The sequence below is a fragment of the Talpa occidentalis genome, unplaced genomic scaffold (genome assembly GCF_014898055.3).
Source record: "Talpa occidentalis isolate TD23 unplaced genomic scaffold, MPIMG_talOcc4v2.1 talOcc4.12, whole genome shotgun sequence".
Classification (NCBI taxonomy): Eukaryota; Metazoa; Chordata; class Mammalia; order Eulipotyphla; family Talpidae; genus Talpa; species Talpa occidentalis.
This window is the reverse complement of record NW_023601212.1, coordinates 86,504,118-86,517,322: the sequence shown is the minus strand read 5'-3', so window position 1 is coordinate 86,517,322 and position 13,205 is coordinate 86,504,118.

The window sequence follows — 13,205 nt, the reverse complement described above, 5'->3', positions numbered from 1 at the left end:
GAGAAGAAGGCGGGATCTTACATCACTTCCTGGAGGCGCTGACAATTTTTCTGGACTACAATTCCCAGCGGTCTTCGCGCCACTCAGGGGGCGGAGACTGGCCTGGAAGCATGGTTGGTGGGACAGTACCTGGAGATTCCCAGAAGTAGCGCCTTGTTGTCCTGGTTTAAAATGTGTGGCTACATAACCCCAGCCCTCCCCTGCGGATCAGAGTCTTGTGGCCATTTACTTTTTTAAAGCGCACACGTAATACTGATGAGCTTCTAAGTTTTGGAACTAGGTTTGAAGAAAACCAAGTCAGATTTTGAATTCAAACCCCAACGCTGATACCACTTTGTAGATTTAATCAAATTACCTAAGCTCTCTGTACGTGTCTCGCAGAGCTAGGGGAAAAAAAAATGACAATAATAGTATTTACTTCATGAACATTATGAGAATTAAGTGATAAGTATATGTGAAACATTTAGAACAATGCTTGTACAAGATAAGCATCTAATAAATATTAGCTAGAATCCATTCATTATTCCACAAATGCTTATTTACTGAACATTTATTAAGAACCAGCGGTGTCCTGGACACTGGAAATAATATAATGAACAAAACAGAAAAGATCTGTGATTTCACAAGGAACTCATTTTAGAGTAGTGGCATAATTATCAAGTAATGATTTCAAGATAATTCCAGATAGTGAAAAGCACCATAAAGATATTAAATTGACTGGTTACATGGGCACATAATTTTGGCTAGGAAGACCAGAGCCTCTGAAAGGAGGTCACATTTGAGTGAGAGCCAAATGACAGAAGGAAAAAAACATGAAGATCTCCTAGGGAAGGGAAACAGCAAATGCAAAGACCCTGGGACAGAAATAATCCTTGCCAGGTTCTAGGAATAAAGAAAAGACCAGTGTGCTATCAGCAAAGTAAGCAAAACGATAATATAAAAGTAGACAATACTAGATGTTCAGGCCCTTGTAGGCCTGTTTATGGAGAAACCATCAGTAGGGCTTAGCAAAACAAGTCTATTTTGCATTTTTAAAGGCAGTATTTGCTGCCTGTGTTTAGCAATGGGGGGAGAGAGTACATTCCTGGAGGAAAAAAAATAAGAGGAAATTAGCAGATTAAGGGGGGCAGAGAGGGGTCACTTTAGGTAGAAGCAGTATGAACAAAATCCTGGAGACAGGGAAACTCAGGGCACATTCATTTTCCTCCCTTCCTCCCTCCCTCCCTTCCTTCCTTCTTACCTTCCTTCCTTCCTTTCTTCCTCCCTTCCTTCTTTCTTTTTTAAAGACTTATTTATTTATACATACATACAAGAACTGGGGTACAGGCCAGATGTGCGGTAGGTGAGAGGATTCACCAGAAACAGTGGGGAACAGCTGGAGATAGAACTCATGCTGCAGAGGCTGCAGATAACTTCACAGTGCTGTGTTTAATCCCTTAGGCCACCAGGGAGGCCCCTGAGGGCACACCCAATGACTGGTATATTGGGGTTAGAATGTGGTCTGTTACCCCTGTTCTCCTTCCTCCCTTTCCCCTTTTCCTCTCAGCTCTCATATCTTCCCTTCAACTTACTCCACAGATTCACTTGATTCTGATATCAACTTCTTTACCTCCCCAAACAGAAATGTAATGCACTGAAATTGCCAAAGGAGTCTGAGGTAGACAGTGAAGGAGATGAGTGACATGAAGAACAGTGTCACTGAAGATGAAGAAATGCAAATTCATACTAAAGGTACTAATTTTAGAATGGTTTCCTGTTACTCCCAAGACCCTGATCATGTGCAAAGGAAAAATCATACCAAACTCTGTTTTTCACTAATTCTTTACTAAGTCATTATGAAAATTTCCAATTTAATGGAGGGGGATTTTTTTTAGTAAGGTTTTTATTAAAGTATAACTTAGATTCAGATGAGTGACAGATCGTAAATGCACAGCTTGGTGAGTTTTCAGAAAACAAGCACACACCTGTATAAGCATCAAGAAAAAGAACATCACCCTACCTTCTGCCCCCAAGCTTCCTTCTCATATCCCCTTTAGTCATAACCCAGCAGGTTTCTTAAATTATATTTTTTATTGTAAAATATTTCAAACATAGAGATAAGAAATAGACTTTTTCTTTTTTTAAAAAAAAGATTTATTTTTTTTATTTACGCATACAAGAGCTGGGGTGTAGGCCAGAGGTGCGGGGTGGGGTGTGTGTATGTGAGAGGATTCACCAGAGACAGAGTGGGGAGCAGAACAAGCAGATCTACTAAAATACACTGCTGAGGGGAGCAGCGGGCGAGATAGGAGAGGTCTGCTGCTCTATATGGGTCAGCTACCTGGCCAGCCAGGAAATCAAACTTGTGCTGCCGAGGCTGCAGATAGCTTCATAGTGCTGTGCTTAACCCCTTGCGCCACCAGGGAGGCCAACTATGGCATACTTTTGACTATCAGACTATCGTAGCATAATTTGTAGCATTTTGTGTGTGTGTGTGTGTGTGTGTGTGTGTAGAAGAACTTGGGGTGTAGACCAGAGGCACAGGAGATGAGAAGATTCACCAGAGACAGAGTGGGGAGCAGAGCAGGTGGATTTACAGAAATACACTGTAAATACAGACATACACTGTATTTACAGAAATACACAGAAATACTAGCTATTTCTGCTAAGGGGAGCAGAAATACACTGCTAAGGGGACACAGGAGAGGTCTAATGTGCCATATGTGGGTCAGCTCCCTGACTGGGGATCGAACTCCTGCAATAGTGGTGATAGTGCTGAGACTTAACCTCTAGGCCACCAGGGAGGCCCTATTGTACCATTATATCATGAACCATAAAATGCATTTCCTTGGGCTCCTTTTTTTTTTTTTTTTTTTTTTAAAAGATTTATTTATTTATTTATACAAGCACTGGGTACAGTCAGAAGCGCGGGAGGGTGAGAGAATTCACCAGAGCCAGAGCCGGGAGCAGAGCAGGTAGAAGGACCGAGGTACACTGCTGAGGGGAGCAGCGGGCGGCAGGAGAGGTCTGCGCGCCATGTGGGACCCTCCTCCGGTGGCCGGGGAGCAGCTGGGGATCGAACCGGCGCTGCAGAGGCTGTGGGCAGCTTCGCAACCCAGCGCTCAACCGCTGCGTCACCGGGGAGGCCCTGGGCTCCTTTTTTGAATGCCTCTTTTATTTGTATGTATTTATTTCTAAAGATTTATTTATTTATGGGGCCTCCCCGGTGGCACAGTGGTTGAGTGCTGGGTTGCGAAGCTGCCCGCGGCCTCTGCGGCGCCGGTTCGATCCCCGGCTGCTCCCTGGCCACCGGAGGAGGATCCCACATGGCGCGCAGACCACTCCTGCCGCCCGCTGCTCCCCTCAGCAGTGTACTTCGGTCCTTCTGCCTGCTCTGCTCCCCGCTCTGGCTCTGGTGAATTCTCTTACCCTCTCGCGCTTCTGACTGTACCCAGTGCTTGTATAAACAAAACAAAACAAACAAATAAATAAATAAATAAAAACATGCCTCTATTAAATAAATAAATGTTAAAAAAAACAAGTATTTAAAAAAAAAAAGATTTATTTATTTATGCAAAGAAGAACTGGGGTGTAGGCATGAATGCCTCTTTTAAATTTTCACAACCCTGTAGGTTGTTATTGTCCCAACCTTACAGAAGAGGATGTTGACATCCTAAAAGTTTAAGTAACTTCCTCAAGATCACACAACCCTAGCCTGTATTTCAACCCAAACATTTCACAACCATCTAAACTATTGATAACTTTGTTATTTTATTTTATTTTATTTTTTTAAGGGTTAATGCTTTAAAACTGACTTTTTTCAAATTTTATTAATTTATTTATACAAGCACTGGATACAGTCAGAAGCGCGGGAGGGTGAGAGAATTCACCAGAGCCAGAGCCGGGAGCAGAGCAGGCAGAAGGACCGAAGTACACTGCTGAGGGGAGCAGCGGGCGGCAGGAGAGGTCTGCACGCCATGTGGGACCCTCCCTGGGGAGAGAACCCACATTGTAGAGGCTTCTGGCAGCTTCACAGACCAGCGCTCAACCGCTGCGCCACCAGGGGAGGCCCAACTTTGTTATTTTAAAACTAAATCCTAACAATTTTTGAACTGACATAACTTGGTCTCGTAAATAGGATGAGTAAAAAAGCCCCAAAATTTCTTACTTTATGAGCATAACTAGGCTACAAAACTAGCCAAGCAGAACTTGGGTATTTTTAAAGGGTGACCTTTGTTAATACCTAGGTTTTAATGGAGTCCTTCACAGTCTCAGAGCAGGACGCACAGGCCTGAGGAGCTTTGATTAATCTGGTGTCTCCGGTTCATGTGGGCGTTCACATTTCCCTTAGCAGATTGCTTCTCTCTGAGTGCCTGTAATAATAAACCCGGTAAACGGAGAGGTGATAGTCATAACTGGCAATGCATAAAGGCATTTGAAACTTGTGACACTTGCAAATAGGAAGGAAAAGTAGCTATTACTAACCTCATTTTATAGAGGAGAAAACTGAAACCCTGATAGAGCTCATTATGTCTAACTAGACACAGAGGGAGGGCCTGAACTAAGTCTGCTATCAATAATTCAGAGACCACAGAAAACTGTCTGGATATATTGTTTTATTTTCGTATGTTGGCCTTAACAGAAGATACCATAATTGTACAAGGGGAGTAGGCAGAGAGGAGGCAGAGGACAGGGCATGGGGAAAGCGGAGAGGATAGTAATAGGCCTTCTCTATGCAAACAAACCCTAGGTACCATGCTCTCCCTTATTCCTCAGCTCCAGCACTGAGGCTCAGCTTTGGCAGACTCCCACCACACTTTTAAAACAAATATCTTGAAACATTTTATAAAATTCAGGGATAATATAATCTTTTTGTGGCTATAAATACCCTCTTGGATGGGATAGCTGGGTTATAGAGTAAATGTATATTCAATTTTAATAAACACCTGCCAGGTGCTAAGTATATTTATAAAGGAGGAAGAAAAAATTTTTTTTTAATTTAAAAGGTATATAGGGCCTCCATGGTGGCGCAAGGGGTTAAGCACCTCACTATGAAGCAATCCGCAGCCTTTGCAACACAAGTTTGATCCCTGGCTGGCCAGGGAGAAACCCACATGGTGAGGCAGACCTCTCCTGCCTCGCCCACTGCTCCCCTCAGCAGTGTATTTCAGTCAGTCTGCCTGTTCTGTTCCCCACTCTGTCTCTGGTGGATCCTCTCACCCCCCGCATCTCTGGCCTGTACCCCAGCTCTTGTATGCATAAATAAACAAATATTTTTTAAAAATTTTAAATAGAAAATATATAAATATGTAAATGTTGAGACATGATTTGCCTGGGAGATAGAAAAGAGTACACAGAGATTTACACCTATCTGCAATGACATAGTTTGGATTTATGAGAAGGCAATTATAGTAGAAACAAATTTGGAATTTTTTTCCTTATAGTTGACACTTTGAAAAAAATATGTGTATAAATACTTAATATTTTTATTTATTTTTTTTTAAAGATTTATTTATTTATTTATACAAGCACTGGGTACAGTCAGAGGCGCGGGAGGGTGAGAGAATTCACCAGAGCCAGAGCGGGAAGCAGAGCAGGCAGAAGGACCGAAGTACACTGCTGAGGGGAGCAGCGGGCGGCAGGAGAGGTCTGCGCGCCATGTGGGACCCTCCTCCGGTGGCCGGGGAGCAGCCGGGGATTGAACCGGCGCTGCAGAGGCTGCGGGCAGCTTCGCAACCCAGCGCTCAACCGCTGCGCCACCGGGGAGGCCCTACTTAATATTTTTATATATGCTTAAAATCACAACGAATGAAGCAGCTACAGTGCAGCCAGAAAACAAAGGATTTTGCTCCAGGTGTTGCCCTCAGCAAAGGGGATTTTCCAGACACAGCAAATAGCTCTTGGTAGCGATTCAAAAAAAACAAACATAGTCTTCCTTCACCGTACAGGATAGTGGAAATCCTGGAAAATTCTGCATACATGAAAACCAAGCAAGATATACTTAGGGCTTTCGGTAAAATGAAGTCAGATTCTTGGCACATGTTGTTAGATGCTGGGCGCAGGGGGTCACTGAAAAGCCAGCCAGGTGTAAAAATTACTCCTCACACAAGGCCATAGCGCACTTGGGGGATGGCTGGGTCGGCTAGGTCCTCACCGAGTAACTGCCCCATTCACTGTAAGGTTCAACCCGCCCCCCCTCCGAAAACTCCCAAAATGACCACAGGGGGCAGTATCACCTTAAGAGAGCCACACTTCAAGACTTATTTGATACTGTGAACAATAGAAATATGTGGCTTTATTTAACTTAAGTCATTGCTATTAAATAAAATTCAAAGTTCATGTTCTCAGGCAGACTAGCCACACTGCAAGTACTTGAAAACCACATGTAGCAAAAACTACCCGCAGAGAAAAGCTCAGATCCAGATTTGGTTTCAATGGTTAATTCAATAAAAATTTAAAGAAGAATTAACACCAATTCTTCACAAACCCACTCAAAAAATAGAGTGGGAACACTTCCCAATTCATTCAATGAGGCTTGTATTGCCCTGATACCAAAACCAGGCAAAAATTACACAAGAAGGGCCTCCCCGGTGGCGCAGAGGTTGAGCGCTGGGTTGCGAAGCTGCCTGCAGCCTCCGCGGCGCAGGTTCGATCCCCGGCTGCTCCCCGGCCACCTAAGGAGGGTCCCACATGGCGCGCAGACCTCTCCTGCCGCCCGCTGCTCCCCTCAGCAGTGTACTTCGGTCCTTCTGCCTGCTCTGCTCCCCGCTCTGGCTCTGGTGAATTCTCTCACCCTCCTGTGCTTCTGACTGTACCCAGTGCATGTATAAACAAAGCAAGCAAGCAAACAAACAAACAAATAAATAAAAACATGCCTCTATTAAAAAAAATTACACAAGAAATAAAAAGTATTTCATTAAAATTTTTTAATTTTTAAAAAATACAAGGAAAAAACCAGAGAAATATCGCTTATGACTATTGACATTAAAGTGTTCAAAAAATACTAGAAAATTAAATATGCAGTGTATGACCGAGTAGTCTTCAGAAAGCTGCCAGCAATCTACTAAAACTAATAAAGAATTCAGCAAGTTTGGAGGGCAAAAGGTCAATACATAAACATTGATTGTATTTCTTCTATACACTTGTAATGAAAATGCAATTATAAAATTTAAAAAGCAATTCCATTTACAAAAGCACCGAAAAGAACACCATGAGGAATAAATTCAACAAAAGAAATACAAAATGTATATTCTAAAAACTACAAAGCATTGTTGAAAGACAATAAAGATTAAGTGAAAAGACATTCCAATGTTCACAGATCAAAAGATTTGATATTGTTAAGAAGGCAATACTTCCCTAATTGATCTGCAGATTCAATGAAATCCCTATCGAAAATCACAGCTAGCTTCTTTGTAGAAATTAAGGAGTTTGTTTCATAAAACAATCTTGAAAAGTAACAAGTTTGGAGGATTCACACTTCCCAATTCCAAAAAACTCACCACAAAACTACAGTAATCGAGATGGTATTGTCCTGGCATATAAATAAACATACAAGTCAACAGAATTGAGAGTCTAAAAATAGTCCCCCACATTTCCAGTCAACTGATTTTCCAGAAGGTACCCAAACAAATCAACAGGGAAAGTCCTTTCAATAGATGGTGCTGGGACAACTGAATAACCACCTGCAAAAGAATGACGCTTAGTCCTGTCCTGGGGATCCCCCAAAGCACCCCCAGTTTCAAATGATTCACTAGGAGGATTTAGAGGACTGAGCATGTAGTCAAACTCCTGGCTATGATGCATTTGCAGTGAAAGAAGACAAAGTAAAATCAGAAAAGGAAATTAAAAAAGTGCACGGGGCAAATTTTGAGAGTAGCCAGACTCAAGCGCCTAAGGGCCCTCTCTCAGGGGAGGCACCTGGGATATACTTAATTCCCCAGCAGTGAGTTATGACCACACCTGTGAGAGGCTGACAACTAGGGAAGCTTGTTAGACTCTCAGTGCCAGGGTTCTTCCTGCTTAGCATGCACCAAAATCTATGAAGCAGGCCTTCAGCCTCTGCTTAGCATGCACTCTGCTTAGCATGCACCAAAATCCATGAAGCAGGCCTTCAGCTAAGCCACATTGCTTATAAAATAGTATAGGCATGGGGAGCCACTCTTATCAGTTGGTGGGAATCCTCTTGAAATCTAAGTTACCAAAGTCCAACCAGGACCAACTCTGCAAGCAGGCTATAAGGTAAGCAATATGAGTCTGCTACCTTAAATCTTCTGCACAGACGCTTACTTCACACCAGATGCAAAACAAAACCAAACGTCAAAATGGATCAAAGAGCTAAATATTAAAACTTAAGCTATAAAACTCTTAGAAGAAAACATAAGAGTGATATTTCATTACCTTGGATTTGGTAGTGGTGTCTTAGATATGTCACCAAAAGCACAACAATCAAAGAGAAAATAGATAAACTGGACTTCATCAAAATCAAAAACTCTTGGGCCTCCCTGGTGGTGGTCTCAGTGCTACCAACACAATGGCCCTCCCTCCACAGCGGCGTGAGTTTGATCCCCGGCCACAGAGCAGCAGACCTCTCCTGTCTTGCCCTCTGCTCCCCATAGTAGTATATTTCAGTATATCCGCCTGTTCTGCTCCCCTCTGTTTCTCTGGTGAATCCTCTCATCCCTTGCACCTGTGACCTACACCCGGTTCTTCTATGCAAAAATAAATAAATAAGGGCCTCCCTGGTGGAGCAGCAGTTGAGCGCTGGGCTGCGAAGCTGCCCGCAGCCTCTGCAGCACGGGATTGATCCCCGGCTGCTGGGCGAAGGTCCCACATGGCATGCAAACCTCTCCTGCAGTGCCTGCTGCTCCTCTCAGCAGTGTACCTAGGTCCTTCTGCTTGTTCTGCTCCCCGCTGTGGCTCTGGTGAATTCTCTCACCCTCCCACGCTTCTGACTGTACCCAGTGCTTGTATAAATAAATAAATATTTAATAAATAAATAAATAAAATCTTAAAAAAAATTAAAAACTCTTGTGTGTCAAGGACACCACCAAAAAAGTAAAAAGACAGCACAAAGAGGGAGAAAATACTGCAAATCATCTATCTGATAAGGGACATGTATGTAGAATACATAAAGAAAACTTTTTTTAATATATATTATTTTTTAATAACTTTTTTTAAGATTTATTTATTCATGCATATAAGAACCGGGGTATAGGCTGGGTGCGTGGGAGGGTGAGAGGATTCACCAGAGACAGAGTGGGAAACAGAACAGGCAGACTGACTGAAATACACTGCTGAGGGGAGCAGCGGGCATGACAGGAAAGGTCTGCTGCGCCATGTGGGATTCTGGCCAGCCGTCCGGGATCCAACTGGCACTGCAGAAGCAGCGAACAGCTTCACAGCGCTGCACTCAACCACCTGTGCCACCAGGGGAGGCCCAAGAAATCTTACAACTCAAAAATACAAAAACAACCCAATTTAAAAATGGGCAAAGAATCTGAATAAACCTTTTCTCCAAAAAAGATATACAAATGGTCAACAGGCATAGGAAAAGATGTCCAAAGGCATTAGCCATATGGAAATGCAAATCAAAACCACAATGACTTAGCACTTCACACCCACTAGGTGGCTATAAATAAAACAAAAAGTCAGTCTCTGCATGAGGCGCAAACAGTCACTAAACAAACACTCCAACTGACTAACAAACAAAAAAGAGAAAAGCAAGTAAGAGAAGGGATGTGGAGAAACAACCCTCATATACTGCTGCTGGACTGTAAAATGGTATAGCTATTTTGGAAAACAAACATCCTCAAAAGACGGAGCAGAGTTACCAAAAGGAATTCTACACCTAGGCATCTCTTAGTAGTATTTCAGTAGTATACTGAAATATACTACTATGGGGAGCAGCGGGCAAGACAGGAGAGGTCTGCTGCTCCGTGTGGCCGGGGATCGAACTCATGCTGCTGCGGAGGGAGGGCCATTGTGGTGGTAGCACTGAGACCACCAGGGAGGCCCAAGAGAAACAAAAGCCTATGTCCACCCATAAACTTGACCCAAATGTTTATAGTGTTGTTGTTCTTCATTGCTGAAAAAAACCAAAACCACCCAAATGGCTATCAACTGATGAATGAATAAACAAAATGTTGCATATCCATACAATAGAAAAATATTCATCCATAGAAAGGAATACAATTCTGGGCCTCCCCGTGGTGCAGCGGTTGAGCGCTGGCCTGCGAAGCTGCCCACAGCCTCTGCAGTGCCAGTTCGATCCTTGGCTATCCCTGGCCACCGGCGACGGTCCCACATGGTGGGCAGACATCTCCTGTCGCCCGCTGCTCCCCTCAGCAGTGCGTTTCAGTCAGTCTGCCTGTTCTGTTCCCCGCTCTGGCTCTGGTGGATTCTCTCACCCTCTCGCACTTCTGACTGTATCCCTGTTAGGGGGAAAAGGATGTCCCACACCCCAGCTCTTGTATAAATAATAAATAAATAAATCTTTAAGACAATGTTTCTTCTAGAGAAAAAAAAGAGGAATACAATCCTGACACATGCTACAACTCGAATGGACCTTGAAGACATTATACGAAGCGAAAGCAGCCAATCACAAAAGACTGCATGTTAGATGATGCCAGTCTTAGGGCTGTCCATGATATAGGATGTAAGGATGTAGGGAAGTCTATAGACAGAGAAAGGGAAGGCTGGGGTACAGGGAGGAATGGAAGGGCAGGGTGGGGGGTGATAGCTAAGAGGGTTTCTTTTTGAGATGATACAGGTATTCTAAATTTGATTGTTGATGGTCACATACATCTTTGATTACTGAAGACCAGACTGTGTGCAGTATGTCTGAATAAAGCTATTAAAATGGTTTTTTAGAGGGCCTCCCTGGTGGCGCAGCGGTTGAGCGCTGGGTTGCGAAGCTGCCCGCAGCCTCTGCAGCGCCGGTTCAATCCCCGGCTGCTCCCCGGCCACCAGAGGAGGGTCTCACATGGCGCGCAGACCTCTCCTGTCACCCGCTGCTCCCCTCAGCAGTGTACTTCGGTCCTTCTGCCTGCTCTGCTCCCCGCTCTGGCTCTGGTGAATTCTCTCACTCTCCTGCGCTTCTGACTGTACCCAGTGCTTGAATAAATAAATAAATAAATAAATAAATAAATAAATAAATAAAGATAAATCTTAAAAAAAAAAAAAAAATGGTTTTTTAGATAATCATGGTTTAATGTGTTTTCACTCACTTGGCAATGAATTAAAAATGATTCTACCTGGTGCTGAGCAGGGTGCTGTGAAATACGCCCACATGACTGATGCCTATAAAGTAGTAAAACAAATGAAGCAAAACTTCTCAGGAAATAATGTGGTGATGCATCAACAACCTAAAAAATACTCATCCCTCAAATTTCACTTTGAGCATCTGTCCTAAACAAATATTTTATGAAGAGCCTCCCCTGGTGGCGCAGACGGTTGAGCGCAGCGCTGTGAAGCTGTCCGTAGCCTCTGCAGCGCCGGTTCGATCCCTGCTGGCCGGCAAGAATCCCACATGGCGCCACAGACCTCTCCTGTCATGCCCGTTGCTCCCCTCAGCAGTGTATTTCAGTCAGTCTGCCTGTTCTGTTCCCCGCTTTGTCTCTGGTGAATCCTCTTACTCTCCTGCGCATCTGGCCTGTATCCTGGTTCTTACATGCATGAATAAATAAATCTTTAAAAAAAAAGAAATATTTTATAGAAAATACATACTATAAAAAGGGTTTTCGTTTTTTTTTTTTTTTACTAAAACAGTATCAGCAGTCACATGGAAACAAGCTAAATGGCTAACATTAATAGAATGACTACATCAGTTGTAGAACTCCATTGTGATGGAATATTATGCACCCATAAAAACGAAATCTAACTTTCTATCCACAGCAAAACAATTACAGGCTTGAAAAACATATTCATGTTTGTTGAACTGAAAAAAAAGTTTATAATGAAGGCTTATAAGAAAGACATATTTTAAAAAGGGGGGGACATAATTCTCAAAGTGTCCTGAGAACAGCAGCATTACCTGGGTAGATAATAGAAATGTCTATTTTTGGTCCCCACCCCACCCACACTTGCTCAGTCAGGGTGCCTGAGGTGTACCCAGCAATTTAACAGGCCCTCTTGGCACAGTGTAAAATGTAAAGGCAGCATTTAAAGCAGAGCATGATCAAAGCTAACACTGATTGCTAGTCTCTCTGATGTCATGTACTTTCTATAGCCACCTTAGGATTTGTTGGTTTTCTGTGTTATCCCCATTTCACAGATCAGGAATCTAAGGTGCAAGAGAAATAAAGAAACTTGCCCAAGATCAAGAGTAGTGACTGGCAGAGCTGGGACCTAAAAGCCTCCAAAGCCCATATTGTTAACCAGGGTCAGTCTATCCCAGGGCCTGGGCCACAAACATCACTGGTAGTGACTGGTAGTTACTGCCAAGCATCTACCTTGTTTTCCTAATCATTCTGTATGAGGGTCTCAGGGGACTTGTGTGTTTCTTTGGAACTCCCAAGTTATGTACTTCAAGTATAGGAGAAAAAAGAATATAACTGGCATTTCAAACTCATGATTTCAATAGTACCATAAAGTTACTGTTTAAATAGGAACTTATAGTTAGTTTAAATAGGAACTTACAGTTAATGAAAAAATTAATAAAAGGAATGTCATAAAAACTAGTATGAGAAAAATTGCTAAGCCAACCTGTTACTTAAATATATGATTTGTGCGTTTTACTGTATTTAAATTGGACCTTTAAAAAGGACTATAAAGGCCTCCCTGGTGGCACAGGCGGTTAAGCGCAGCGCTATGAAGCTGTCTGCAGCCTCTGCAGTGCTGGTTCAATCCCCGCCGGCCTCAGAGCAACCCATTTGCGAACAGACCTCTCCTGTCTCGCCCGCTGCTCCCCTCAGCAGGGTATTTCGTCAGTCTGCCTGTTCTGTTGCCTGCTCTGTCTCTGGTGAATCCTCTCACCCTCCCGCACATCTGGACTGTACCCTGGCTCTTGTATAAATAAAATCAATCTTTTTTTAATATCATTTTTAAAAAAGATTTATTTATTTATTTATACAAGCACTGGGTACAGTCAGAAGCGCGGGAGTGCGAGAGAGTTCACCAGAGCCAGAGTGGGGAACAGAACAGGCAGACTGACAAAGTACACTGCTGAGGGGAGCAGTGGGCGGGGCAGGAGAGGTCTGTCACGCCATGTGGGACCCTCGCCGGCGGCT